At 38.5% G+C, this 12,853-nt stretch overlaps 1 pseudogene; it reads right to left on the bottom strand.

Moving 5' to 3' along the window:
- Positions 1–10,223: 10,223 nt before the first annotated feature.
- Positions 10,224–12,079, bottom strand: LOC119064946 (inactive ubiquitin thioesterase OTULINL-like; annotated as a pseudogene).
- Between the last annotated feature and the right edge of the window lie 774 nt (positions 12,080–12,853).

Here is a 12,853-nt window from a genome sequence, read left to right as displayed (position 1 = left end):
ACCAGTGTGTAGACTATGTAGAAGAAGACATTGTTAACACAGTCAGTTGAGGGACTTTTAAAAATATGCTTGATTATTGTCTTTCAAGCAGATGTACTTCCCTGGTCCTGGAGAAGGTAAACCGTATGACCCCCCCCCAGACTTCTCCTTATTAGTTTTGCCATCCTTTGTTCACCTACAGACCCAATTGAACCAGTAGGTTTGGTTCCCTTAGAAAAACAAAACTGTGTACACAGTCATTAAAGGTAAGTTAGCATTGTATGTAATTAGGGTTAAGTTAGTATTAATGACAGGTGGGTGTTGACTTTGGGAAGTTTGACTCACCTGCAGAAATGAAAAGCTAACATAGTGCTTTAGCTTGTACATAGACTATGCCAAGGCAAGTAATTTGTCTGGAAATAGGCTAACATTGATATAGTGGTTTTTAAATGCTTTTCAAAGTGTAGTGGAAAAGAGTGTGGGATAGAGAGCCTTGGATTACAAGAAGAGGCAATAGAACAGCAGAAGCAAATAAGGAACACTTATTAGGAAAGTTAAATTTCCACACTTCACCAGACTGTTATTGCAAAGCTCTCGTCTAAAAACTTAATATGAACACTATCTCTCTTAAATGACAGTATAGGTGAAGTAATCTCAAATTATCTAGAATTAATTGTTTTTCTACTAAGCTGTTTGAAATGACTCACAATAACTTTTAAGACAGGAAGCTTTTTCTCTACACACAATTGTCTTCTTGGGTTGGAACTCTGGCCACACATTATGCCAAGCATTTTTGTCTCCAATTCTTTTATTTCTGTCAGTTTATTTTCAAGGAAAGCCAATTTGATCATTGAAATCATGCAACAAAATAATTTTGGTTAAAACTGTTATCTCTAAGCATTTTTTATTAGTATTGCATAGTATCTTAGAAAGTTTGTGTGGCATACATGCCAAACATTACACTTAATTTTCTAAAAACTCTAGCATATATTTCTTTAAAAAAACATGTTATGTTAGTTTATCTGGCAGCTAGTAATGAGTTTTATATTAAGTGAGCTAATTTGCTCCAACCAGCAGTTTTAAGAGATTAGTTTAACATGACTACCTACTCCTGTATTCCCAATCTTCACACTGATTTCTTTTCCTCACCTGAGGACATTTTTTCTCATTGCTTTTAGAAAGAGGGAGGGAGAGAAAGAAACATCGATGTGAAAGAGAAACATCAGTTGGTTGCCTCCTGTGTGTGCCCAGACCGGGGATTGTATGTGCTCAAATCTACAACCCGGGTTGTGCCATGACTGGGAATTGAACCTGCAACCCTTCAGTCATGGGATGATGCTCCAACCAACTGAGTCACACTGGCCAGGGCCACACTGATATTTTTCTGGTAGATTTTAAGATGATCATTTTTATAACAACCCAAAATACTGTAGTGGAGTATAAATATGAGTTAGAACTAAAATGTCAGTTTGGAGAGTTAAAAAAATCAGAGATGTGATCTGAAATCACTCTTCTCCAGGGGTAAGACTAGAGAGAGACTTGTCAGGCACTTTCCTCAGGCACAAAATTTAAGGGGATACCAAAAAATTGAACAATAAAAAAATAAATATTATAATGAAGTTTAATAAAATAAAAGCTAGTACAAACATCTATGATGAAGAAACTATCAAATTTTAAAAAGACAGCATCAATATTGGATTTTCCCTCTTGTGTCTGACTTCTGTATGGAATGGTATGACACTTATTGCCTATGTCTTAATTTGAAATTTCGATATTTTGTTCATCATAGATTTTAAAATTTATTTTTATTTTTTAAATTTTATTTAGTTATTTTTCAAGTACAGTTTTTTTGTCTATTTTTCCCATCCCAGCCTTCCCTGCCCTGTGCTCCCACCTCCTTCCCATTTCCAGAATGGAGAGCCCAGAAATCAACCCAACTCTCTACAGTCAATTAATATTCGACAAAGGGGGCAGTAACATAAAATGGAGTAAAGATAGCCTCTTCAACACATGGTGCTGGGAGAACTGGACAGCTACATGCAAAAAAATGAAACTTGAGCACCAACTTATACCATATACCAAAATAAATTCAAGATGGATATTTTAATTTTTTAAAATATCATTTATCTTGGAACCACATCTGGAATGCTGGAGTGAGGACATTCTGTAAATCCTATTCACCAAAACAGTTTTATTCACTGAATAAAACAAAAATTGTCCAACTATTTTAGTAATCTGGGAATTAACTACTTATTGATAATCCAAGGAGTGCTTGGAATGAAGAAAAATTATTGAACCTTGGTAGGAACAGTGAACTTTGTGGCCTTCAAACTGATTCTCATTGCCCTTTTCTAGTACCACAGTAGCTCTGTAAACACCAAACCACTGGAGGGGACAGACAGGTTCAGAGCTCTTTACATACCCTATTCTCAGAAAACTGTTACTGTATGACCTGTCTGGGAGCTCTCCGCAAAGCTCCATTCTCAGAGCTTATTTTTGTTTCCCCTCGTGAATTCTAATCATTCAGAATTCATTTGAGTAAATAGCCTTAAGGCATTTGTTAAAAACAATCAGCGGCAATTATTTAACATCACAGTTGCCCAGAGGTACACATGAGTTGGGATTAACAGGAGGTTGACCAAAACACTTGAATAATTGGGCCCTGGCTGGTGTGGCTCAGTGGATTGAGCCAAGGCACATGCCTTGGGCACATGCCTGGCTTGCGGGCCAGGTTGCATGTGAGAGGCAACCATGCATTGATGTTTCTCTTCCTTTAAAAAAACTTGAAAAATTGGGAAAGGACACATTCATAGGGGGCCTTGAAAAGCTTTGACATATACCCTAGCACCTAGGAGGGCCACGCCCAGGAAAGACTTGAAAAGGGCTGACACTGGGACCTTACACAAGCAGGGAGAAAAGGCTAAGGCAGTGTTGTAAGCTGTCTACAGAGCATAGAAAACCTGTGTCAATATACACAGAGAGCCCCTTAGCAAAGGCAGTGGGTCAAATTGTTTCAAAGCATTTAAGAAAATTTATGTCCCATCATTAGCTGACAACCAAAGCAAATTGAGCAAAGACTTAAGAGGCTGTACTTGATAAAGAAAGTGGACTTTACAGAATTAGGTTAGGAAATGAACAAACAACATTAGGAATAGCAAAAAGAAAGAGCAACAACAATAAACCTTTGGTGGACAGTGGTGGAATCTGATTTCTGGAGTTGTCATATTGTTTAACATCCAGTTTTCAACACACAATTAGAACACACATACAAAAGTACAACCCATTAATAGAGGAAAAAACAATAAAACATGTTCTTGAGAAAGTCCAGATATTGGACTTATTAGACAAATATTTTAAGTCAGCAATTATTAGTATGTTCAGAATAAAAGAAAATTGTGTCTAAAGAATTAAAGGAAAGTATGAGAATGATGTCTCACAAATAGAGAATATCAATAAGGAGATAGAAATTATAAAAAAAGAACAAAATAGGAATTCTGGAGTAGGAAAATACAATAACTTAAATGAAAAAATAACTACAGGGGCTCAACAGAAGATTTGAATTGGCAAAAGACAGAATCAGAGACCTTTAAAATAGGTTAATTGAAATGATGCAATTTAGGAACAGAAAGCCAAAAGAATAAATAAAAGTGAACAGAACCACATAATACTCATCATGAGTACCAAAATATGCATACTAGAATTCCCAAAAGGAGAAGAGAAGGAAACAAACAGAAAGTACTTGAAGAAATAAGGCGAAAACCATGTGAAATTAAAAAAAAATGTTAATCTGAACATCAAAGAAGCTTCATGCATTCCAAGAAGGATAAACACAGAAATGTACACCTGGCCACACAGCAGTCAGTTTGTCGAAAGCCAAAACAAAGAGAGTAGTAAGGGAGAAGTGAATCATTATGTCCAGGGGATTTCTAATAAGATTACTATCTGACTTCTCTTCAGTGATCATGAAGGCCAGAAGGTAGTAGGATGACTCGCTCAGACCGCTGCAGGGATGACCTTTCAATCAAGAGTTCTACATCAAAAGCAGTACTGCAAACAGCAGAAGCTGTACTTCAAAAGCAGAAGAAAAAATTAAAATGTATTAACTAATGAAATGAGAGAAATTGCTGAAAATTCTTAAAAACCAGAGAATTTGTCATTAGGAGACCTACCCTGCAAAAAATATTAAAGGGAATCTTTAAGTTTGTAAAAAAGGACACTCGACAATAACTCAAGTCCACAGAAGAAATAAAGAGTACCTATAAAGGTAACTACATTGGTAAACACAAAATCCATTATAAACAACTAAGAAAATAACCAAAAATGTATTAAAAGAAACAACAAGGGAAATAAAATGGTATTCGAAATCATCTGCTTGCCCTAGCTGGGTGGCTTAGTTGGTTACAGTGTCATCCATGCACTTAAAAGGTTGTTGGTTTGATTCCCAGCTAGGGCACATAGGCTGCGGGTTTGATCCCAGGTTAGTGCACATATGGGAGGCAACTAATCAGTGTTTCTTTCTCACATTGATGTTTCTCTCTCTCTCTTCCTCTCCCCTTTGCCCTCCCCATTCCTCTTTAAACATATCCTTGGGTGAGGCTTAAACAAAATATCCATTTAAGGCCCTGGCTGGGTAGCTTAGTTGGTTAGAGCATCATTATGATATGTCAGGTTGCCGTGTTGATCCCCAGTCAGGGCACATACAAGAATCAACCAATGAATGCATAAGTAAGTGGAACAGAAAATCAATGTTTCTCTTTCCTTGTCTCTCTCTATAAAGTCAATAAATTTAAAAAAGTAACACAAAAGAAGGTGGTAATGGATGAATAAGGGAACAAAAAAAAAACCATGACATATAGAAAACATAGTCAAATGGCAGATATAAACCCTACCAGTAATTAAACTAAATATAAATTGACTAAACACTCCAATAAAAAGGCAGAGATTGGTAGAATGAATTAAAAAACTGGTCTGGTTATATGCTCTCTACAACCAACCAACTTTATATTCAAACACAAATAGTATAGAATAAGATATATCATACAAACAATAACCAAAAGAGAGTTGGAAATGGCAATGGTAATATTGGACAAAACAGATTTTATGTAAACAATTATTATAAGAAATAAAGTCATTATATATTGATAAAAGGGTCAATCCCCACAAAAACATAACAGTTACAAACCTGTGTCTAACAACAAATCTTCAAAACATGAAGTAAAGTGACAAAATTTGAAGGGAGGAATAAACAAGTTAACAATAGTAGTTGGAGAGTTCAATATTCTGTTTTCAATAATGGATTGAAACTAGACAGAAGTTCCAGTAGGCCAGTAGGCAGAAGATCAATAAGGAGATAAAGTCTCCTTACCTGAACAACACTATAAACCAACTATATACAACTAACAGACATTTACAGAACACTCCACCCAAACAGAGCAAGATGTACATGGTTCTCAAGTGCACATAGAAAATTGTTCAGGATAAAATATATCAGGCCATTGAGCCTATATTAGGCCATAGAAAAAGTCTCAGTGAATTTAAAAGCATTGAACTCATATAAATTATGTTTTCTGACCACAATGGACTGCTTTAGAAGTTAATAGCAGTGGAAATTTCAAAACTCACAAAATGTGGAAATTAAACAATATACTTGTAGTAACTGGTGGGTCAAAGAAAAAGTCACAAGGGTACTTAGAAAATACTTTGAAGTGAATGAAAACAAAAACATACTAAACTTATGGAATGCCAGTAAATCAGTGCTTGAAGGGAAATTTATAGCTGTGAATGCCTATATTGACAGAAGAAGAAAGATCACAAATCAGTTACCTAACTTTTCACCTTAAGAAAACAGAAAAGGAAGAAGGCAGCCAACTTCTGGCCAAGATGGAGGCATAGGGGGAAACACTGTGCCTCCTCCCACAACCAAGTTTAAAGACAACAAAGTTTTAGTAACAAAAATATAACCAAAACACAAAAAATTGAACTGTACGGAAGTCTGACAACAACAAACCATTCAGCCAGACTGGTAAGAGGGGCGGAGTCAGTGACTGGCAGAGCAGGGTCGGCAGAAAAAAGTGGCTGGACTGACCCAGGCTCACAGGCAGCGGTTGGCAGATCCCAGGCATGGGGTGGCAATGGGCAGACCTAGTGAGGGCACAAGGTGACTGGCTGACCGTGGTCACACATTCACACAGATAAACCAGGGGAAGGAGCAAGCAGTGAGACAGACCATGCAAACCAGGGCCCCAGTGATGGGAATTAAAGCCTAAAAGCACCAATTGGAAAAACTTTCAGGGTTGAGGTGCTGGGAGGAGCTCCCAGGCTCACAAAGAGTTTGTTGGAGAGACCCACAGGGTCCTGGAGGGTGCACAGGCCCACACACCCAGGAGCTGGCACCAGGGGGCCTGGTTTGCTTGCAGGAAGCAGCAGAGAAGACCAAAATCCAAGAGAGTGAAACAAATGCCACTGCCCCTCTCTGACCCCACCCCCACATACAACGTCACAACCCAGCTACTGGGTTGCCCACCCTGGTGAACACCTAAGGCTCCGCCCCTCATATGTAACAGGAAGGAACAGACCAAAACATTATGGCTGAAGAAGAAGAACAGCTCAAAGCCCCAGAGTCAGTACTTCAAAGTGACCAAGAGATAGCCAGCCTATTGGGTGCACAGTTCAAAACACTGGTGATCAGGATGCTCACAGGACTGGTTGATTTTAGTCACAAATTAGAGGAACAAATGAAGGCTAAACTAAGTGAAATGAAGGGAAATGCACAGGAAACCAATATTGATGGGAAGGAAATTGGGACTCAAACCAATGGACTAGACCAGAAGGAAGGAAAAAATTACCAAACCGAAAAGAATGAAGAAATAAGAATTCAACAAAAATGAGGAGAGGCTTAGGAACCTCCAGGATATCTTTATATGTTCCAACATCTGAATTATAGGGGTAGGAGAAGGGGAAGAGGAAGAGCAACAAGTGGAAAACTCTGGCAAAGGCAATACACTTGCAGGAAATCCAGAAAGCTCAGACAGTCCCAAAGAAGTTCCTTCTGTGTCCCAAGAAGGAACATACCAAGGCACCTCATAATTACATTAGCCAAGATTAAAATGAAGGAGAGAATCCTAGAAGCAGCAAGAGATAAGGGGACAGTCACCTACAAAGGAGTTCCCATCAGACTGTCAGCTGACTTCTCAAAAGAGACCTTATAGGCAAGAAGGGGCTGGAAAGAAGTATTCCAAGTCATGAAATCCAAAGACCTACATCCCAGATTGCTCTATCCAGCAAAGCTTTCATTTAGAATGGAAGGGCAGATAAAGTGCTTCTCAGATAAGGTCAAATCGAAGGAGTTCATCATCACCAAGCCCTTATTATATGAAATGTTAAAGGGACTTATCTAAGAAAAAGAAGATAAAAAATATGAACAGTGAAAGGACAGCAAACTCACAGTTATTAACAACTACACCTAAAACAAAAACAAACTAAGAGGACAGCTAGATCAGGAGTGGAGCCACAGAAATGGAGATCACATGGAGGGTTAGCAACAGGGGAGTGGGAGGAGGAGAAGGGGGAGAAGGTACAGAGAATAAGTAGCATAGACAGTAGATAGAAAATAGATAGGGAGGAGGACAAGAATAGTATGAGAAATATAGAATGTAAAGAGCTTGTGACACATGGACATAAACTAAAGGGGGGAATGGTGGGGGAGGGGTGTGCAGAGTGGAGGGGAATGAAGGGGGACAATGGGACAGCTGCAATGGCATAATCAATAAAATATATTAAAGTGAAAAAGAAAAAAGAAAGCAGAAAAGAGCAAACTAAATTTAAAAGAAGAAGAATAAAGCCAATAAAAGAACCCAGGGCAGAAGTAAATGAAATAGAGAATAGAAATATAATAGAGAAAAACCAATGACACAAGAAATCAGTCCTTTGAAAAGATCAACAAAATTGGCAACTTTTTAGCTGACTGACCAATAGAAAAAGAGAGAGGGCTCAACCACTGATAATCAGGAATGAAAGAGAGAGTGTCACTACCCACCTTAGAGAAATAAGAAGGATCATAAGGGAATATTATGAATAAGCATCTGTCAACAAATTAGATAACCTAGATGAGATGGACAAATTCCTAGGAAGACAGACTGTGAATGACTGGTGATGAAACAGAAAATCTGAAGTGACCTATTACAAGTAGAGACTGAGTTAGTAATCAAAAGGAGTTTTCTGCAAAGACAAGTCCAGGCACAGGAGGCTTCACTGATAAATTCTACCAAACATTTAGAGAAAAATTAATAGCAATTTAGCGCAATCTCTTCCAGAAAATGGAAAAGGAGGGAACATTTCCCAGCTCATTCTTTGAGGCTAGTATTACTTTTATACCAAAACCAGACAAAGACATGACAAAAAAGTACAGACCAATATTCCTTATGAATATTGATTCAGAAATCTTCAACAACATACTAATAAACCCAAACTAGCAAGATATGGAAAAGTTTATATACAGTGACAAAGTGGGATTTACCTGAGGAATGCAAAGCGGGCTTAATATGTGAAAATCAATGTAATATACCATATTAATAGTCTAAAGTATAAAAACCATGCATTCATCTCAATAGACACAGGAGAAGCACTTGAGAGGTTCCAAAAGAACTTCATGATAAAACACTCACAAAACTAGACATAGAAGGAAACTTCCTCTACAAAAACCTCACAACTAACACCATACTTAATGGTGAAAGACCAAATGTTTTCCCTCTAAGACAAGGAACAAGACGAGAATGCCTGATCTTGTCACATTTATTCAATGTTTTATTGGAGGTTTTAGCCAAGGCAAATTAGTCAATTAAAAGAAATAGCAGGCATCCAGATAGGAAAGGAAGAGGTAAAACTATCTTTATTTGCAGATGACATTATTTTACATAGAAAATCCTACAGATGACACACACACAGACATGCACATGGTTAGAACTAATAAACAAGTTCAGCAAAGTTACAGTGTACAAGGTCAATAAACAAAAATCAGTTCTATGTACTTGTAGTGAAAAATTCAAAAATGAAATAAAGAAAATTCCATTTACAATAGCATCAAGAAGAATAAAATACTTGGGAATAAATTTAACAAAAGACATGCAAGACCGGTACATCAAAAACTACAAAACATTGAAAGAAATTAAAGATAGCCTAAATCAATGGAAAGACATTGCCTATTCATGGATTGAGGGCTTAATATTGCAGTGCTTCCCAGAATGGTCTACAGATTCAGTGCAATTCCTGTCAACATACCAGCCACATTTTTGCAGAAACTAATAAGCTGATCCTCAAGTTAGTATGGAAATACCAGGGACTGAGAATAGTCAAAGCAATCCTGAACAAGCAGAACAAAATTGGACTTGCACCTCCTGATTTTAAATTACAAAGCTACAGTGGTAAAGATAGTGTGGTACTGGCACAAATATAGCCTATAAATCTGCAGCAGGAAATTGGGACTCTAGAAATTAACACTTATGTTTATGATCATTGATTTTCAACAAGGATGGCAAGACAGTTTAATAGAGAAAGAATAGTCTTTTTAAACAAATGGTACTGGAATAATAACTGGATATCCACATGCAAAAGAATAAAATTGGACTCCACTTCACACTATATACAAAACCAAACTCCAAATGGAACATTGACTTAAATGTAAAAGCTAAAACAAGAAGGCTTTTAGAAGAAAACACAAGTAAATATAGCTGGGATTAGGCAATAGTTTCTTTGAGATGATATCAAAAGCATAAGTGATATACAGTTACATAAAAATTTATATATATATTTATAAATTTATGTATATAGTTTCATAAAAATTTAAAACTTTTCTTTAGAGGAAAGCCAATCCATAGAAGGGGAGAAAATTTTCACAAATCATATATCTAATAAGGAACTTGCATCCAAAATATATTCAGAATGGTTGCAACTCAATCATATAAAAGCAGATAACCCAAGTTAAAAATTGGGCAAAGCATTTGAGTTCATTTCTCCAAAGAAGATATACTAATGACCAATATAAGAATACAAAAAGGTGGTCAACATCCTTAGTTATTAGGGAGACACAAGTCAAAAATCACAACGAGGTGTCCCTACACAGCTGCTAGCTGGCTGACATAAAAAATACAGTAACAAGTGTTGGTGAAGAGAGGGAGACATTAGAACACTACTTTGTTGGTGGGACTGAGAAATAGTGCAGCCACTTTGCAACAACAGGTGCTTGTTCTTCAGAATACAAACAGTGGCTTCTCTGGGTAGCAGCCTTCAAAGTCCCTGGAGTTAAATTCGAACAGTCCGAACATGTTTATCTTGACTTCAGGGGCGTATCAAGTATAAACATACCAATCTGCACAAGTCCATGTGTGTCACCTACAGAATTTACATGATTCATTGTGAAGCGTAAAGGGATCAAATGATGTTTCCCAGGGAAATGAGTGCAAAAAGGCTGGGAATGACCTTTTTCATCTTCATTTGTTCATAAACTGTGGTGACTTGATACAGCATGATGAACTTTACAGCTTCATACAGTTTGTATTCCAAAATGGCATCAGGAAAATGAATGTTGTGTGCAACTTCCTCCCTTGTGATAATCGCTAATCCCACTGAATTTGGTCCACTGTATTTTTTTCAATAATTCCACACATTTATATAATTTTCCAAACACATTTGAACCTGTGTACTTCTCTGGACCAAAGCTGTATTGCTGGATCCAATTACAACCTTGTGAAAAGAGCAGTTTTCCTGGAAGCTTGACAATGTCTTTTTCTTTCCTCCAGCTTGGAAAAGAGAGCTGCTCTCAGCACATTGTGGTCACCTCTCTTTTCTTATGCGACACGTTTGCTATGACGCTGCCAAAGCAACTTTGCGGCAGCCTTCCTTTTAGGGGTTCAAGCAGGCGTCGCCCCACTCCAGTCTCTTGTACAATAACCAAGGAAATCAACTACACCTTCCATGCTGAGTTTCTTTTTGAATTTTCTCTGCAGGTATCAAATCTGCCATTTCAGCTGGGGCCCTAAATAGAAATGCAGCCTTCTGACGTAGCAAGTGTGGGCACCAGAAAGGGAACTGCCAACATCACGGAGCCCTTTGCTACCCCCCATGCAGTGTCTGGGGCTGGCCTGTGATTAGCCTATGACTAGTGAGCAGGAGTGAACTGAGTCATTTCTTCACACCACCTGGAGCCTCAGCCATGGGTGTTGCAGCCACACGTGCCCAGGGAGGGTCACTTTTGGGCAGTTGCATCCTCAGGTACATACCCAACAGAAATACAAACATATCCACATAAAAACTTGGATACCAATGTTGTAGACCACTCTGCCTGACTTTAGGAATTGTTTCTCTACTCCTTGTGGCTCAGGGTGAGAGACGACCTTTGGAATGCCAGCTGCAGGAGACAAAGCTTGTCTCTGGTAGAAAACGCTGCCTCAGTTCCTCTCCCTGCCCCCAAAGCTTGGTGGGAAGTCAATGACGGGTAAGACCCCTCACAGCAGGGAGCAACCTAAGCCAGACTCGATCACTTGGGAGGCCTTCATGGAAGGACTTGGAGGGGGGCTGCAACAAAGAGCAATGGACTCGCCCCACAGCTTTGACAAAACCCAAGTCTCCATGTCTTCTGGGAGAAGCACTTCCTGGCTCTAATCCCCTGAAGCCTGAATACCTGATGGGGAGAGGTGCAGCTCATTGCCTTGCTAGAGTGTGTCCTGGGGAAAAATCTGGCACCACAAAGACTTGCTGATAAACCTGTGAAATCTGCTCTAAGAGTGCTTTCATTCATATGATAAGGGTTCGAGAGGAAATGAGTATGTCTCCCAAAGTTTCTGCAACTCTCTTCCTGACAGACACTGACTCAGACTCTGAAGCCCTCAGATCTCTTTGAAATGTTATCTACTGTTTGATCCTTGCCACCCTGTATTTCTGTGTATTACAACCCAATAAAAGGCTATGGAAGAGGGTGCTCAGGGACTTTTTCTCCTCAGAGAAACTGGCCGCTGCTGGCCTTTGTCTCCCCTGAGAAACTGGCCACAGCCCACTCCTTCTTCCCTAAACAGATCCAGCATGTCTCGGTCATTTATCACTCACTCATGTCCGTGGCACTGGGGGGACGTGCGAAGAAGTCACCCCCACACAACAATGTGTACAGAACAACTCCAAAGTGTAAACAATTAAAATACCTGTCAATTTTGGCATATGAATCCAATAGAACATTATTCACTCACAAAAAGGAATGAAGTACTGAATGAATAAACATGTTTGCCAGAGGAGTATCTGCTAATGGGGCCAGGTTTCTTTGTGAGGGCGGGGGGTGGTAATGAACATGTTTTGGAATTTGATAATGGGGCAATGGTTGCACAACCTTTTGGATATGTTAAAACTACTGAATGATACCCTTAAAATGATGACTTTTATGGTGTGTGAATTATGTATCAGTTATTTAAAAACTTGTCATCTTGATTACTAAGTTTTTTAGTTCCTCTTAAATCTTGTGCCTGAGGTAAGTTCATTGCCCCAGGAAGGTTGGTACTTAGGTGTGAAGTACCAGCAGCTGATGGTAGGGAAGAACTCCAGTGAGTTGCTAGGACTCTGAAAGCAATAGTCTGAGTGTTGAATGGAGGAGCAGATTCTGTATGTCCAGAAGGGCCCTGCTGTATAACGCTGTCTGCAGGCTTTGATGTCTGCGATTCTGTAACCATCAGGAAGAGTTAACATCCTCTTAGCAGGTTTATTAATAAAGGCTATACCTTATGAAGCCACCTTGTCCAATAGAAATATAATGTAAGCACCATTGTGATTTAAAAAATTTTAATAGCCACATTAAAAGGCAAAAAGAAACAGAGGGAATTAATTTTAATATATTTTA

This window comes from Artibeus jamaicensis, unplaced genomic scaffold, assembly GCF_021234435.1.
Source record: "Artibeus jamaicensis isolate MK-2021 breed Jamaican fruit bat unplaced genomic scaffold, CSHL_Jam_final contig_793, whole genome shotgun sequence".
In the NCBI taxonomy this organism is placed as follows: domain Eukaryota; kingdom Metazoa; phylum Chordata; class Mammalia; order Chiroptera; family Phyllostomidae; genus Artibeus; species Artibeus jamaicensis.
Note: the sequence above shows the minus strand (reverse complement) of the source record. Positions and strands in the feature narration are given on the sequence as shown.